Here is an 18,066-nt window from a genome sequence, read left to right as displayed (position 1 = left end):
CCCCGCGCCCCGGCCCCCCGTCAAACCCCGAGGCGCCCCCGAGGGCGGCCCCTTCACCTCGGGACAGTCCCCGGACACGACCCGGAGGCTCCCGAGCGGAACCCTCCTCGCCGCGAACGCACCTCGGAGATGCAGTCCGCCGGGACCTGCTACAGCCCGCGAGCGCGCGGCGGCGCGTACCGGGGTCGCCGCCTCGCCGCCCGCCGCTGCCCGGGGCTGCCCATCGGCCCGGACCCTGCCCGCACCGGGCTCCGGCGGGAGGCGGCCGGGACCCGCCGGCTGCGGCTGGAGCGGTCGGCCTGCGCTCTGGCGGGCGGGCGGCCGGGGCGGGGGCGCGGCGCTGCTCCTCCTCCTCCGCCGTCCTCCTCCCGCTCCGCCGGCTCCTCCCGGACTCCCGCTCTGCCGCGCCGGCTCCCGACACCTCCGCCCGCCCGCCCGGCGGCACCGCCCCCCGCCCGCCCCGCGGCCTCCCATTGGTAGCCGCCTGCCGGCCCCCCCGGCCCCGCCCCGCGATTGGGCGCGGGCGCCGTCCGTCCCGCCGCCCCGCGGGGCTCGGGGCGCAGCCGGTGCGCGGTTCCCAGGCCCCGAGGCGCACTGGAGCTGGGCGGCCGGGAGGGGCTCGGCGGTCTTCCTGCGGAGGGCACTGCGCGGGGGCGCAGCCTACCTGAACCCGCAGTCCGGGGGCGCTGTCGCCGTCCTCCTCGGGACTCGTTTTCACCCCTCCCTCTGGCACCGATAAGTTAAAAACCCCGAATCTGTTTCAGGGATGTCGTAATTGGTGTCTTCCTGCGTTCTCAGGCACAGTTGCCGAAAATTCTTACTGAGCAAGACATAATCTTTTTTTAATTCCTACAGTTTGAGAAATGTGATTCTTAACTGGGGAAATAGATGTGTCTTGGGTTCGCACGTTGAGCCAACCAAACCTGGCACGTTGGCCCCGCAGTGACGTGCCATCTGCTCTGCCCTGGCTGCCTCGGCCTTACCGGCGCTGGTCGTGGCTAAAGGTCACTGTACTGAGGAAGTCCTGGACTTCCTTTGGTGCTTGAAGATAACGTTGAAGGCTACGAGACGAACAAGGGGGCTGTTGCGCTTCTTAAGAAACTGAAGGCCTGGAATAATATCAAGAAGGTCTGTGCCTCTGAGCAAATGCGCACTGGCAAAGGGCAAAGTGAGACACCACGGGGTGTGCACGGCAGGGGACCCTGCATCATCTATCACGGGGACGATGGCATCGAGGCCTTGAGGAACATCCCTGGCTCCCTAATTCTCCTCTCCCTTTAAAAGGAATGATTCTGCTTAATGTAAGCAAAACTGGACGTTTGGGAACTTGCTCCTGGTGGACAGCGTTTCTGATTTGCTTTCAGCAGAGTCAGATGATCTGTAGGGCTTGAGTCCTTCAAGAGTAACTACCACCTTCCCATGCACAAGATGCTCAACACAGACCTCGGCAGAACCCTGGAAAACCCCAGAGCACCGCACAAGAAGAGTCATCGCAGCGTCCTGAAGAAGAATCCGCTGAAATACCTGAGGGTCATGTTGGATATAACTAAACCCACGTGCAAAGACCGTGCAGCTGGGCATCATTCTTTGCCAGGCTGAGAATCACAAACTCCAGGTGGATAGGGCAGTGGCGGCGGTAGAAGCCGGATCCGATGGGGAGGGGTTCCAGGCAAGAAGCCTTTTGTAGAGAAGAAAGGAAAGGAAACCGTTGGCATAAAGAAGCAGAAGAAGCCTTCTGTGGGGGGCTGGGGGAGGAGGCCGCAGCTACCAAGAAACCGGCCACTGGGGAGCCCGCAGAAAAGGAAACCCACCACAGAGGAGAAGAATCCTGCCGCATAAACTTAGATGTGTGTATCCCTTGAAGGTCAAATCATTTTGGACAGCTCACTTTGAATAAAGACCTGATCAAAGAGGCAGTGAGAAACACACGCACGCACGCACGCACGCACACACACACGCACACACGCCCTAGAATCTGGCTCCGCGCCGCCCCCCTGCCAGTGTCCCTGTCCGGCCTCCACTCTATGGAGTGGAGAGAATCGCGCCCGCCGGCGCTTGGTCCCCGCGCCTCCCCCCATCCCACCCCAAAGAGCCTGAACGTCGCCACAGCTGCCGGGCGCTGCGCAGGCACCTGCCACAGGACGCCGCAAGATCGCCGCATCGCTGTGTTCACAGGAAGACAGAGGGGAGGGGCAAGCCCTACTGTGTGCCGACCCCCGAGGGCGCCCCGGATCGCCCAGGCGGTCCCCTGACCCCAGGAGCTGTGGTGGGAGGATGCACGGAGCATCGCGCAAGAAGTCAGGCAGTGCCAGCGCGCAGGAATGCTGCGGAGCCTGGAAGGAGGCTGGGAGAGGCGTGCAGTCCTGGCGCCCCCGGCCCAGCCCCTGGGCCCGCCCACCCCGCCTCCAGGCAGCCCTCCACCCAAGGGAGAAATGCTGTTGGATCTTGATCTTGACGAGGAGAAAGAAAATGAACTTTTGTTACCCTCCTTTTCTACTTTGCTAGGAGATCTCGATCACCCAGGAGGAAGCTTTACCTGAAACTGTTCATGTAAATTGCTTGACACTTGAATTGGGTGCTGAAACATTAAAGGATCTCAGAGGACTTTTTTTAAGCTATACAGGAGTTGACTCTGCCTTAAGGGATCAGTAGCAGGAATAGACTCTACCTTACCTTCCAGTCCCACCGTAGGATTTCCTGAGCCGGCTTTACTGTGGGAGAGCTGCTAGGGCTGTGTTTCCTGAGACTGGCTTCAGAGTTTTCAGTTCCTCCTTTTCTGCAAGCAGAATTCTTCCTGGAGAGATAATGTTGTCTGTACCTCCCTATCCCAAAAACATGCCCTAAAACATAACCCTCTTATAAGTTAGAGGTGGTCCCTCCCATGTTATATTTCTTTGTGATCCAAAGCCTATAAATATTGTACAGCCTTTTCTATCTCTGTAAAATAGGCGCATACGATATGGGAATGCGTATAATAAAATGCATCAGAGAGCAACGTTCTGACACGACCAAACTCCTGAGTTCTCCCAGCTGTCACCTCATTAACAGCATTTACCAAGATTGTCATTTATTCATTCAACAAACATGTATGGAGACCCTGTGGTGATCCAGAGGTGCCAGGTGCTGGGGATATAAACCTGCAGAGGACATGGGCCCTGCTTTTCATCATCGCTCCATCTCACCTGTGCCCATCCCCATATCTGGCAGATGCTCTACGAGAGGTATGGACACAGGAGCAGCCTTGGAGGGACACTTCCTGCAGAAGCCAACAGAGGATAAACGCCCGCCTTCACAGCACTTTGTCACAGTACTTCTCACTCTTCATGTAACTGCACATGTCATTATCTTTTCCACTATTCTGTAAGGGCCATGAAGAAAAGAGCCACTTCCCCCTTAGAGTTTGGACTCCTAAAGCAGTGACGATGTGAGTCCATGGGTTCTCACCAAGGTGCTGAGGCTGTATTTTTTTAAACGCTTGTAGTTGACAGTAAAGAGTTGTGTGCATTTATGAAAGTCCCTGAGAGTTTCTGGCGCTCCCAGAACCACAGGTCACATGCAGCCCTCCGGAACGTTCTAGGCCTCAGCAAACATGACCAGGCCTCTTGGCCGGGCCTGGCCAATTCTGGTTGGTGGTGATCCGACCCAGGGCCAGACCTACAAAGTGTCCGCCTTCTGGCAGACTGTGAGATCTTCAAGAGGCCAAGCTGAGGGATGATTTGGGACCTTCTTCACCAAATAACGTATTCTGGAAAAATCCTATTAGATGTAATGCGTGTGTCCTCCCTCGCTGGTCTTCTTTCCTGCAGCCCTCTTGTTTCCTGCTCTTTCAGAGAAGGGAAACTTAGACCGGAGCCTGTGGAATTGCAGCATCTGTTAAGATATCAGTTCATCATTTTGGCCTTAGAATATCTTACAGAAAAAAATTCTTTTTTCTATTAAAGCTATAAACTTCCCTAAAGTTTTAAAGAAGAATATTACTCTGAAGTGTGAAGATGTATTTGCCTAAAAGCCAGGGTGAACGATCCTGCGTTTTATCACCTTCACCTTCCCTCAGGTCAAGACTCTCTTGTTCTCAGGCAGAAATAGAGACACAGATGTAGAGAACGAACAAACGTATGGACACCACCAAGAGGGGAAAGCGGGGGTGGTGGTGGGATGCATTGGGAGATCGGGATTGACATATATACACTAATATGTATAAAATAGAGAACTAATAAGCACCTGCTGTATAAAAAAATAAATAAAATAAGATTCAGGAAAAAAAAAGACTCCCTTGTTCTCTAAACCTCACTTTCTGTCTCTCAAGTCTTTTTTTCCTCCTATGAATTTCATCATGCTCTAAGAGCTCCTAAAGCAACAAACTCAAGGGAGTAATGCTGTTTACACTTCTGAATCATCACATCCACTCCCGCTGAAATAATTCCAACATCAATCTTACCTATCTTCCTCTAAAAGGTGTAAAGTTCAAAGACATACCAGCTGTCTACCCCATTCCAAGATTCTGAGCTTGTCGGCTGACCTTGGCTCGTACTTGTATCTATTTACCTTTGAACGGAGCAGAACGGGAGCTTGATTTCCTAGACACACTCCAGAAAGCTTCTACTCACAGACGACATGCATCTACTGTAATAAACCTGAAGAGCAAGTTAAGTAAGTGCTTAGATTCCCACCCTCGTTTCTTCTTTCCCTTCTCTACTATCAACTTACTTTTTGAAAGTAATTCTTTTAAGTCAAATGAATATTCATAATCTGCCACAAATATATATTGATCGCATGCTACATTCAGGGCATTATGTTAGACTCGGAGCATTTGGGAATTTCATGAGAAGGTGCACCAGGACCATCAATGAGTGGTGCCCACAGGGAGAGTAGGAGAGCCAGCTGTCTGCAGGCAAAAAGCTTGGGCCTCGTGGTAAAGGCTTCACCAAGGACATCAGACTGGCCGAGCCAGGAGGAAAGAGCATTCCAAGCAAGAGGAAACACAGTGGGCAAACCCACAGGAGCTGACGGTGTGATGCATGTTTGGGAAACAGCTGTGCCCTTTAGTCAAGCATGGGCTTATTCACTTATGTAACAAACAGTTATGTGGTGCCTTGTCCATGCCAGGTCCTGTTTTCTTGGAGGAGAAATACTCCCATGTGGAAGAGTACCGGGCACTCCTTCACCTTTTCTCTCAAAATGGAAACAGAAACTTGGTAGGATATGGCCTTGTGAAGCAAACTAAGAAGCGCCAAGCTCTGCTACAATTAAAGGGAAAATGGAGAAGCTCAGAAAGCTGGGTTCCCGGTCCTTGTCAACAGTATGACAATATTGATGAGATACGACATATCAATATGCAAATGTTCCTGATAAAAAGAAAGCACATGTTCGTCTTCAAGTGGAACCCAGTAGAATAATGTCAGAGTTATTAAAGAGTGTGCTAGGGGCTTCCCTGGTGGCGCAGTGGTTGAGAGTCCGCCTGCCGATGCAGGGGACACGGGTTCGTGCCCCGGTCCGGGAAGATCCCACATGCCGCGGAGCGGCTGGGCCCGTGAGCCATGGCCACTGAGCCTGCGTGTCCGGAGCCTGTGCTCCGCAACAGGAGAGGCCGCAGCGGTGAGAGGCCCGCGTCCCGCAGAAAAAAAAAAAAAAGAGTGTGCTACATGTCACGTACTATCCACAGGAGCTAAGAAGAAACCCATCTAATAATTTTTTTAAAACCCTCAATTCTGCAAGTATACTTGGAGGCCTACTGTGTTCTGCCCTGTGGCATACAGAAGATTATTACCTAGAAATAATGAGACCATCCTCAAGGAAGTACGAGAGAGCTGAGCTAGGATTTTTACATAGGAAATAATTTGAAGAACAGTGCAGAGGCAACACATTAAAAATGTCCTGTTGTATAGACATGTGCTGTAGAGATCTGGAAAGGCAATATTGGATGGAGTGATCAAAGATCAGTGACCAACATGCTTCCTATATGTTGGTCTTTGCTCTAATGTTCCCAATCCAATGTATCTCCAAGAATCGTCCAAGACAGATGGATTATTCCTTTTCTGATGATCCAAACTTTTGGCCATACCTATTCATATTTCTACCCCTTACCTTCTCCAGTCCAGACCCACAGCTAAATGACTTGTGCAAACTTAACCACCCTTAAAATTGTCTTCTGCCCTCTCGCTTCATCTCATGTCCAAAAAAAAGGCCTAGACTGTATGTAATTGAAAAGCATCTACCTCCTCTGCCCTTGCTTTTGTAGCCCAAAGAGTGGATTTTTAGGAGCTCACACATTTTGATGTCAGACCCTGGCTCTGAACTGGTTTGCATGCTTCTTAGATACAGGACTATAGACAAGTTATATGTCCAAGTTCCATTTTCCTCATCTGAAAAACAGGGACAATCATACCTCAGAGGGCTGTGGTGATGATTCCAGATGATTTAGGTTGGGGTACGAAGTGCGTGGCACAGAGCCTGGCATGGCATGAGTGCCAAAAACACGGTGGGCCACCAATGTTTACCATTTCCTCTTACCATTCAAGGTAGGCACTGGGATTTTATTTCAAGTCCCTCACACCAAACCTAGCACAGGGTAGGGGCTTGATAAATATCTGATGAATGAGTAAAAGAGCGGGTGGATGGATTACGCTGAGAGATAAAGTCCTGTACTTGTTTTTCAATTTTCTGCCATAGGAGACTTAAAGTTTATATCTTTTTTAAAAATATAAATTTATTTGTTCATATTTATTTTTGGCTGCATTGGGTCTTCATTGCTGTGTGGGCTTTCTCTAGTTGCGGCCAGTGGGGGCTACTCTTCATTGCAGTGCATGGGCTTCTCATTGCGGTGGCTTCTCTTGTTGCAGAGCACGGGCTCTAGGCACGCGGGCTCAGTAGTTGTGGCTCACGGGCTCTAGAGCACAGGCTCAGTAGTTGTGGCACATGGACTTAGTTGCTCCGCGGGATCTTCCTGGACCAGGGCTCGAACCCGTGTCCCCTGCATTGGCAGGCAGATTCTTAACCACTGCGCCACCAGGGAAGCCCCCCAAAGTTTATATCTTAATCCTCCAAATTTTATTCCTACTTGGGACTTACAGTATTCTTTAAACAGTGTTTTTGGTTCTACTTTTAAGAAATAACAAAGTAATAATAATAATGATAAGAACTTAGAAGTTGAATGGCTCTAAGAACAGATGCTATTCTACACCACTAGATGGCATCTACCAATAATAACACCAAAAACACCACACATACTCTGATAGGAAATAATTCTAAAGAAATGAATACAGAAAAAGCATATACACACACACATATATGCATATATATTTACCCTTGACATATGGTTTCTTTTCCATATTGGTTATGAATTTAGAGCTGCCAATAGTTTGGCAAACCCTTGCTTTCTTGTCTCCTATAACATTTTTAGTTGTTAAACTCTAAGCACCCTCAATGTGCAAGACATTTCGTAGTACCTGGTGATGACTCTCCAAATCTTTCTATTGTGTTGATGCGACAACTTACCTCTGGTTAAAAGAAAAAGTTAGAAAAAGCTGAAAGCCTAGGGAGAAGATAAAAAGGCAGACGGACCCTTCTGCCACAGTTAATCATCCCTTTATTCATTCAACAGCTGGGGGCCGGGCTCCAGAGCTGTACCAGGGCTATAGTGGTAAATAAGACTCACTTCTGAGGAGGTGCTTGCTCTCCCATAAAGGAAAACTGTCAGAATATTAAGAGACAGATGTTTATAAGACGACATTTAAATCATATAAGAGGACAGGTGTTTCTTAGAAACTGTTAGGAGTTACAAGGGAGAAATAGAGGTGGATTCCAAATGTCTGATCAAGACCAGAGAGTTTCTGCTTTCCAGTTCCTAGGGGGATTAGCAAGACTGTGCTTCCTCGTTCTGACATTTGGTTGTCTGTGGCATTTAGGCCGAGAATAGTTTCACTTGAGCATTCTTGGGGGAGACCTAAGCTAAGAGAGAATAAAGGGAGAGAGACAGGAACGTAAAGGAACAATGGGCAAGGAGACAACGAGAGAGAGATATGAGAAGAGTGGCCAAGAATAAACCATGTAAATTCTTTCCACAAATTCAGAACATTCAGTTTTTGATACGGAGAGAATAAGCCCACATGTTAAGATTGAAAAGTAAGGCCAAAAGGATGATAAAACGAAATCAAAACACCATAGTATTCCTAAATCCAGTGTTTCCAGGAATTGTAAATGCAGGTGCAGAGGTTGCAAAAATGAACTTTGACTACCGAGAAAGTTTACTCCCTTCTTTCTGGAAAGGCAGAGATGTGATGGAGCAGAGAGCCTGTAGCAACGCCATTTTCATTTGCCTTCAAAAAACCTCCATCAGTATTTTGCAATACTGACTACATCTCCACACACCTAAAGCCAAATCTACCGGTTTCCCCAAAGGCTGGCTCCTCTTGTCAACCTTGACCTCTGTGACCACAGTGCTGTCACTCTGCTAAACAGTGGACACAGCAGGGTGTCTCTTTCTCTGCCCTCCGTGATGCAACACGGAAGTACTCTGGTTTCCCCAAAGGTCGCTCACACCAGTCTCCTTTGTCACCCCTCCCCCAGTGTAACCCCCTCCCCCAGATGCTTTTCTCCCCAAGGATAGACAACTCTGCTAAATGAGCTCTTTGTTTTCTGCCCCTCAACTTCCAAATCACTGGATATACAGTACTTTACATGTACAGGTTCCGGCTCAAAGTCCTTCCTGAGCTACCTGGGGCCTACCGGATACTGTCCAAATTCCCCTCCCCTTCCTAACATTCAGACCTTCCACAATCTGGCCCCCACACAAGCTTCCTGGACCTCTTGGTAATGTTTTCTCACCCATTTCCCTTTGCCCCACGTGCTGCCTTCTCCTGGAACCCCTGCTCCCTCTCTGCCCACACCCTCTGAAGCTCCTGTTCTCCTCTACCACTTCACACTTGGTGCTCCATGGGGTTACCGCCTACGCTTCCTCTTTCCCTAGGAAATCCCATCCGTCCGGTGTCTACAGTCACCATCTTCACACTCTTCACCCTGAACCTCAGGGCTGAGTCTACCTCTACCTATATGCCTCAAAGGTAGCTCCAACTCAATATGCCGCAAACAAAATATACCCCCAAATTTCACCATCCTATGAGCTCCCCAATCCCTTCTTTTCCTGTGATCTCTATTTCAGTAATGCCATCTCTACCCATGTATTTCTCATGTCAGAAACCTGGGGCTTCTCCAGAACTCCTCCTCTCTCGTCCACTCATCTAGTCAATGACCCGGCCTTCAACTCCCCCCCGCCCCGGGTCTCTCCTGCATATATGTGCCTCTCCTGTCCTAACGCACCATCATATCTTGCCAAGACAATAGCAACAACCTCGTAAGCCATCTGTCTTCCTGTCTCCCGTCTGGTTATCTCCCATCCATCTGCCCCACAGCAGTCTTTCACCCACATGAGTCAAATCACTCCCCTCCCTGCTTCATACACACTGCTGAATTTCACATAGATAACCAACAAGGACCTACTGTAGAGCCCAGGGAACTCTGCTCAACATTCTGTAATAAGCTACATGGGAAAAGAATTTGATAAAGAACAGATACATGTATATGTATAACTGAATCACTTTGCTGTACACCTGAAACGAACACAACATTGTTCACCAACTATGCCCCAGTATAAAATAAAAATTAAAAAAAATAACTTCAGAGTCTTCCTATTGCCCTCCAGATAAAACCTTAACTCCTCGCAAGTAAAAAAATTTAAAAGACAATAGACATATATATATATGTAAAACTCAATCACTTTGCTGTACAGCTGAAACTAACACAACGTTGTTCATCAACTATATTCCAATCCATTTTTTTTAATTTAAAAAATAAAATAAAACCTTAACTCCTTGGTCTGGCCCCCTGCCCTCTGCAACCTCCCACCTTGCTCTCTACCAAGCACCTTTCAGTTCATTCTGCTTCTCACACCTGACCTCGGAGCCCCCAGCCGACTTTTCTCTCTGCCACCAGCTCCCCTCTCTCCCCGCCTTTGTCTGGCTAAATCCTATCCATCCTTAGGGTCTCAAAAAGCACTGCCTCAGGGGGACCCTCCTCGACCCTGCTGTCTTCTCGTGGCATCCCGAGCTGGCCCATCACAAACCTGCCCTGCATCCTTGTGTGTGTGGCCCTTGTCTTCCCCACTAGAATGGAAACTCTGTGACTGCAGGAAGTTTCTAGGGCCTCGATCACCTCCTCTAGGAAATACTCTGTCACAGCCTGATCTACATCTGAATTCCCAGTCGCTGTTGCCAAAGATCCCAACCTGAACCCCAGACAGTCCTCTGCTGGTGCATCTGGGGAAAATGGGCCCAGGGGTGATTTGTTGCCTCACCAGGGGTTCGAACGTGCCTCCTGGGAACCAAGTCATCCAAGGGAAAAGGACGTATTTGGCCACTTACAGAATCTCAGAGTTGAAGGGGAGGTGTGATTCTTAGGGCAAAATGATGTCTATCACTCATATCAATTTATCTTGGAACCAGCCTCCATGTACCCATAGCCACATTCTAGGGAAGAATAGGGTTACACTTTAAAATTATCATTTGAAATCCAGCGTGGCACTAGGGCACAAGCAAGTTGCATTTGTCTTCTTCTATTACAGTGTGACCCTACATAGTGGGCTTGTGCCTAGATTCAGCCCTGACCTCCCGAACAGCCCTGACCTCCCAAACAAACAGCACTGGCACATCTGAAGCAATGCCCTGCAGAAGCAGCAGCAGGGTGTCAGGGACTAGGGCCAGGAAGGAGAGGACAAAAAAAGCCCATGGAGTTGGTGGTGTCTAGCTGTGTGGCTTTACCCAGTAAAGGAAGCTGCAGCTCTTACCAGCTGCAGTGACCCAGAAGCCACAATACACCTGGTGGAAGATACAGGAAAGAATCAGTCATGTGTACTTGAGACTCAGCCCTGAAGATGCCCAGAAACCTGTGAGCCGGCCATTGATTTTGTACAGAGGTGGTGTTCTGTATTAGCAGAAAGGCCAATGAAAGACCAATGATTACACTGAATATGGTCCCTTCCATACCTGAACCCAGACTAGGGAATCTTCGGTCACGTCCAAACTGAGTGTATGTGTCACTGGGTTTTATAGATATTATCTCGAACTCCTTGTTATTATTGTAATAGGGACAATCTATGTCTTGTCTCTCTAACCGCATTTGATTAGAGATGGAGATAAATCTGTCTTGTAACTTGGCCACTGTTCAAGGAGCTTTGAGGAATGCTATGGGTGTATGGTATTATTTCGAGAATATAATACAGAGGGAGGCAGGACTCATAGGTTTTTGCCCCTCTAAGGGTGTAAAACCTGGAAACTGTACAGGCCTACCTCGGTGGCACTGTGGCTTCCATTCCAGACCATGGCAATAAACCAAATAACCCGATAAAGCAAGTCACATGACCTTTTTTGTTTCCCAGTTACCTTATATAAAAATCACGTTTACACTCTACGGTACTCTATTATAAAGTGTGCAGTAGCATTGTGTCTAAAAGAAACAAGGTACAGACCTTAATTAAAAAATACTTTGCTGCTAAAAAATGCTAACCATCATCTGAGCCTTCAGCAAATCATAGTAGCAACATCAAAGATCACAGGTCACGATAACAAGTAGAATAATAATGAAAACGTTTGAAATAGTGCAATAATTACCAAAATGTGACACAGAACCACAAAGTGAGCAAATGCTGTTGGAAAAATGGTGCTGATAGAATTGCTAGATGCAGAGCTGCCACAAACCTTCAGTTTGTCAAAAACGCAATATTTGAGACGTACAATAAAGCGAAGCGTGATAAAACAAGGTATGTCTGAAGATGGGCTTTTGTCTCTTAAGTACATAGGGCCAGAATGCCAATGTTTTCAGTATCTTCTTATGTTTTAAACATGGTCGTTTCTTCATTATATCTTTTCTCTCCATTATCTACCCAGCTGTTTCCCATAGGAAATTAGAGGAGAAGGGTGTCAAGAGCGAGTGTAGAAGGTATATGTGGGCGAATAATTATGATAAAGTGCTCTCTCCAACTCTATTCTAACAAAAAGCAATTGCGCTAGGGTTCCTATTAGGTTCATTATTCACTTTTCTTCTCCATGCAATAACACAAGTCATCAATAATAGACGATGATTGCTTCTTCCCATAAGACAAGTTATATGAGATAAAGCACAAAGCAACAAAGTCTCAGACAAGATTTTTTTACGTTAATGTGTTGTTCAAGACAGTTTCTGATTGCCTGGTAATTACCCACCAGGGACCAGCTCTGGTAGCCTGTGTTCCCCAGGAAGGGAACGGAAGGGACTCCTCAAGACTTGCGGCACCAGCGAGGGCATCATACAACATCTAACAGTCAAGATAGTCAGTCAAGTGCTCCAAATGTGCGATCTGATCATTTATTATCATGCATTCCATTGGCTATTACTCAGTATACTTCCTGAGTAAAGCCTGCCCTAGAGGAAAAAAATGATACCTCTGTCTATTCCTTTCCATATGTCTGTACACACATTAGTGATACCCTTCAAACAGGAGGCTCACATTAGCTCAAAGAATAGACCACATTACATTTCATTTGCTCTTGTTCTGATCCTTTCATGCTTTCAGTGGTTTACCAGTGGGAAGCCACTAGAGGGGACCCATCCCGACAAGATTAGACAACATACAATTATCATCTTTAGTATTCCCACTTGGAAAATTGACTGGTATTCATGGGGAACAATAAAATCAAATTTGCTTGCACTTTACGCCCAATTCATGGTTATAAAGAGCGGATCCGGTGAGGCGGGGGGTGTCACCGTGTACCAGTGGAAGACACCAAAGAGGAAAGTGCATCTGTATCGATTGTAAACATATAGTTAAAGCACTGAGATCATTCATTCCAAACAATCTGTTTTCCCTCTTTCCTGTAAAGAAATATCAATGCTTTTGGTTTCTTACTTGCTATTTGGAGGTCAGAGACTCTCCCTTTAGCGTGGTCACTTATCAAGTCAGTATATATTGAGCTCTTACCGTACGCTGAGCACCGTCCTGGGGGTAGTGGTGCTACACCACAGGTCCATCTCACAGGTGAAACTGGTTCATATCTAGTTTGGGGCTGTAAAACCCCGAAAGAGGATAGGGCACATGACAAGGATATTAAAAAACAAAACGACCCTAGAATACATGCCTATTCATTCATGTTTTTCCATTCATCCACCCACCTCAATACCCATCAAACAGTCTTTGTGTGCCGTTGTGTGCCAAGCATTGTGTTAGGCACGGTGGTTCCAAAGATAAATCAGCTACAGCTCAGTCACTATGGAAGAGAAAATAAGTAGATTAGTAATTTATTAACAAGTAGGATAGTTTCTAGGATTTGAATGCACTCCAGCAGTCAGGAAGAGACACGATGTGAAAGTCAGCCCCCCAAAATGCCAAATACTTAACCAGGTGCGGAAGAAGCCTGTTTTGGATTAAGATGCCTTTCCCAGTTCCTTCTTAGCTATCACTTTTCTCTGATTTTCACCTATTCACTCCTTAACTCTGGTCAAGGCAATAGTTCCCTGTATTTTAACTTTGTTACTGGCTTCTACTCAAGGTTATAATATATCAAGGTTATGTTTGAACAAAATCCAGGGAAATATTTTCCAGTTTAGAGATAATGTGAAAAGAATTCTTTTACTCTTTAAGATGAAATCTCCTGGATCTGAATTGACATTTACTCCCTAAAGATTTTAAGCTGGTCTTTTTATCTGAAATTATTGCTTTGCTAAGGTTACCTCTTTTTGTATTATCATTTCATCCATTTTTACATTCTGGCTGGGAAGGTAAGCAAAAAAATCAAATTTAATTGACAGATATGAGGAAATGTAAAAGTCTAAGTCTCCGAGTCCTGTATATACCCATCCGTGTGGCATGGCCATAATTTTTAATACTCCTTAAATTCTTTTTTTTTTTTTTTTTTTGCGGTACGTGGGCCTCTCACTGTCGTGGCCTCTCCCGTTACGGAGCACAGGCTCCGGACGCACAGGCTCAGCGGCCATGGCTCACGGGCCCAGCCGCTCCGCGGCACGTGGGATCTTCCCGGACCAGGGCACGAACCCGCGCCCCCTGCGTCGGCAGGCGGACTCTCAACCACTGTGCCGCCAGGGAAGCCCCACTCCTTAAATTCTTAAATACCATATGATCCATTCAGTGATTTCAATCTGAATGAGTATTTTTTTAATAAAAAATAACAACCTTAGCATAACCTCTTGTTCTTGACATTTTCAGTCAGGATTTGTACTAACAGAGATATTGAACTTTATAGGGATATTCCATTTTAGTTTGAGAGAATATAGATTTTATCTCTATTGCCATGTGTAGGTTCGACTATTGTGTACTTAACTGAACTTTAACCTGCTTTTCCATCATCCTTCAGTACATAAAACTTGGTTAACTAACCCTTTTTGGCTCTTTCTAAAGGAAACAAGACATAGAACATGATACCGTGTTCCTTTTTGTAGCTGCTCTTAAAGTTTATCCCGTTTATAAGCAGGAAAATAGATAAGGCTAATTAAAAGGGCAATAAACACATCAAGGAAAGAGACTGCAATCTGGCTTCCAGCTTGGGAACTGTTCAGAGAATATGACGGTATTATTCATCTCTGTTGCAACCCAATGATTCACCTGTGACCATTTTCACTCCCATGATTATTCTCTTTGTGACAGAACTTCTGTCATTCAAGTAAGACCGGTCCTACTACCCAAATGCGACAACTGAAACTCTCCTATGTAGAGTCCTGAATTTGCCTCTAAGGGAAGATACAGGTACTGAGGCAACCTTACCTATAAGTGCCATATTTGCAGGCAATGATATTTCTTCTCCCATTGAACTTGGAGCCAGGAGGTCTGAGGGCTAGCCTGGCTCTGCCACAGACTAACTATGAGATTTAGGGATTTCACTCCATCACTGAGCACCTCAGTTTGTTTGACTGTCAGTGACGGAGTGGGAATTAATAATGTCTAAGATTCCTCCTGGCTCTTACCCTGTAAGAATATGTAAGGAAGGGATGGGGCGTATGCGATCCTTCAAGCTTAGCAGAAGCTACTGTACTCTGAGAGGTTTCTGCTCAGGGACAGAAGAGGAATATTTCTGATTCTTCAACACAATGCCACTTTCTAAATACAATCGGTTGTGTTTCTGCATTTGCTCTGCTAAAGGCATATTCAAGGCAGGACGTTTCTAAAAACCAATGATTCAAAAGAGTTGGGTTGGCCTCCTTTAGACTTGCTATTTTCTACAAATTAAAGCAGTTACAGCTAGAATATGTAATCATTTTTATTTCCTTTTAAAGATCCACTAAGTGGAGTGGAAATCATTTCTGAGCCGTGGAGTCGGCTCACAGAATCTGAAAGTCTAAAAGAAAACTACAAATGTTTCCTGGTCTCTCTAGGAATCAATCCAAGACAACAAGAACCTTTACTGTCGTTATTTTATTGTTGTCGTTTTTAAAAGTACTTTAAAATATTATTTTTTCTTAAAGAATTTTGACGTGGTAGCTGTGCGTCTTTTCATTATTATTTTTTCATCAGCACTGATTGGTGTTAATCTCTCACTCACCTGTGCCTGAGCAGGAATCTTCTCTTTCAAAGTATTGGACTCAGCAGATAGTATCTCCCAGCCTTGTCTGTCACTAATAAAGTGATTGTCACATGGAAGTTTCTTCTAGAATGACTTCTACGTTTCCCCAGGGAGCAGTACTGACTCTCACTCATTCTTCTTTCATTAGTTACCAACCTCTTCCTAAAGGTCAAAGATTTTAACTAGGAATCAGACCTGCTACGTGACAAGTAAGAAAAGATTTGTGGACCTGCTCCTCTGAGCAACAGGCTATAAGTTTGGTCATCCAAAGAAAATGCCTAACTTTATGAGTTTATCCCCTGCAACAAAAGTTAATCCTGTTGATCTTTATGTTGTGATGTGCTTCTTTTCAAGACCAACTCAAATGGGGAAAAGAGGAAAATAAAAAAGAGCCAAAGCTTTTGGCAAGAGACAGTAAAATATTTATTCTAGATTTTTTTTCTAATTAAAGTGCTGTTTTAATTGGATTAAATAGATTTTTTAGGCCTTCAACGGTTTGGGTATCCAATGTGTTTGAACCAGGAGGACAGACACAGGTTTATGGGAAAAGAAGCTTAAATAAATGTGGGTGCTCCCTTTAAGAAAAATATTACAAAATTAGGTATGAAAGTGTACTCCCTTCTCTGCCACTACCTACCTGCTTCTGGTGCTGTATACCATGGGACTCACTCCTACTGGGATACAAACCCTGGCCCAGCACCTTCCAGCCTCTGACTTTTATGGAAATAGATAAAGCCTCATGGATGCAAAAGAGAGGCATTTCACCACATTCGTGAGCTGTAACCTCTTCAGTCAGGATTCACCTAGAAAAACAAAAACTATTCGGGGTGGGACATTATACAGGAGATAAGGGACCTGAAAACCTAAACAGAAGACAGGGAGACAACATAGCAATTAGCAAGAGCAGACACCTGTCCCCAGGGCAGGAGTGACAATGGGTAAAGCCACCAGAGCCCAGGCCCTGTCCGATCTGCCGATAACAGAGGAAGAAGCTGCTGGTGGGAACTTGAAATACTCACCCCAAACATTACGGCTTAAAAGTACATGTATTATCTCACAGTTCCCGTGGATGAGGAATCCAGGCCTGGCCATAGTGGGGTCCCCAGGCTGTGACCCCTCGAGGCTGTCACCTAGGTATTGGCCAGGACTACCAGCATCTGAAGACCTGATGTAAGTGACTGTTGGCAGCGCTCAGCTCTTCCTGCGCTATTGCCCACAGGTTTCCGTCAGTTTCTTGCCACACAGGGCAACTCACAACGTGGCAGCTGGCTTCATCAGAGCAAACAGGTGTGAACAAGACAGAAGTCAGTCTTTTATTTTCTCCTAATCTTGGACGTGACATCCTGTCATTCTTGCCACGCTCTGTTCATTAGAAATGTCCAGCTCACACTCAAGGAGAAGGGATCATACAGGAGCATGGATACGAGGAGGGTGGGGTCTTCAGGGGCCATGGCAGAAGGTGCCTACCACGCAGGGAGACACAGACCCCGCAGAAGACGGCAGAAGAAGCAGAGCGGGGCGGAGAAATATCCTAGCTCTTCCTTTCTCTCACCTTCTCATCTCTTACAGGCCCCCAACAGGCAGGAGAGTCGTGGAAATGCAGTTCCGTGGAAATGCAGTTCTACGTACAGCAGAGCAGGGCAAGGGCAGGGGTGGGTCTCAGATCAGACTGGTTACTGACCAGCATAGTATGCTTTTATATTTTCTGATGTAACTAGACAAACTGCACAAAGGGATTTTTATCTTAAAGAGAACTATTTAATGGTAAGTGTGGCTCTCTCTGGGACCAAAGGGTATTACTTTTACTCTCCTATGAGATGGCCCTGTGCTATATTCCAACCTTCCTACTCACCAAAGAACCCCCAACACACACACACGCACACACACACACACGCATACACACGCACACACACACGCACGCACACCCCACCCAATTCTTGCCCTCTCAGTGGAGTTTTCTTACCTGGCTGGGGGCAGGTAGGACATACCTGCCGCCTGCACCGCTCTAGCCCAACTATAACCTTTAACTGAATATGATCCAGCTCTGACTCTATAGACTGCATTTCATCACCAAGACAAGTCTCGGGATGCCCAGTTAATACTTTCACAGAAACAGAGGAATGACTAAAGAAGCTGTGGTATATATATACACACACACACACGCACACACACACACACACACACACACACACAATGGAATACTACTCAGCTATAAAAAAGAATGAAATTATGCCATTTGCAGCAACTTGGATGAACATGGATGAAGCTGGAGGGCATTATGCTAAGTGAAATAAGTCAGACAAAGACACAGACACATATAAGTATGACATCACTTATATGTGGAATCTAAAAATAAACAACAACAAAAAAGCAGACTCACAGACGCAGAGGACAAACTAGTGGTTACCGGTAGGGAGAGGGAAGGGGCGAGGGGCATGATGCGGGAGGGGATTAAGAGATAAAAATT

General features: G+C 46.5%; 1 protein-coding gene and 1 long non-coding RNA gene across 2 annotated transcripts in view; both read right to left on the bottom strand.

Moving 5' to 3' along the window:
- SIPA1L2 (signal induced proliferation associated 1 like 2) overlaps positions 1-365 on the bottom strand; it is a 220,763-nt gene extending 220,398 nt beyond the window's left edge. The window contains exon 1 of the mRNA XM_060035062.1: positions 123-365. The gene's annotated coding sequence lies outside the window, so the exon portion shown is untranslated. The remainder of the gene's footprint in view (positions 1-122) is intronic.
- Positions 366-13,006: 12,641 nt separating this feature from the next.
- Positions 13,007-16,362, bottom strand: LOC132439492 (uncharacterized). Its single transcript, XR_009522374.1, has 3 exons — positions 16,237-16,362; positions 13,198-13,292; positions 13,007-13,091 (listed from the first exon to the last, which is right to left on the bottom strand). It is a non-coding gene; the product is annotated as an uncharacterized lncRNA (long non-coding RNA).
- Positions 16,363-18,066: the final 1,704 nt, after the last annotated feature.

Source organism: Delphinus delphis, chromosome 16 (genome assembly GCF_949987515.2).
Source record: "Delphinus delphis chromosome 16, mDelDel1.2, whole genome shotgun sequence".
NCBI lineage: Eukaryota > Metazoa > Chordata > Mammalia > Artiodactyla > Delphinidae > Delphinus > Delphinus delphis.
This window is presented reverse-complemented; position numbering and strand designations above follow the sequence as displayed.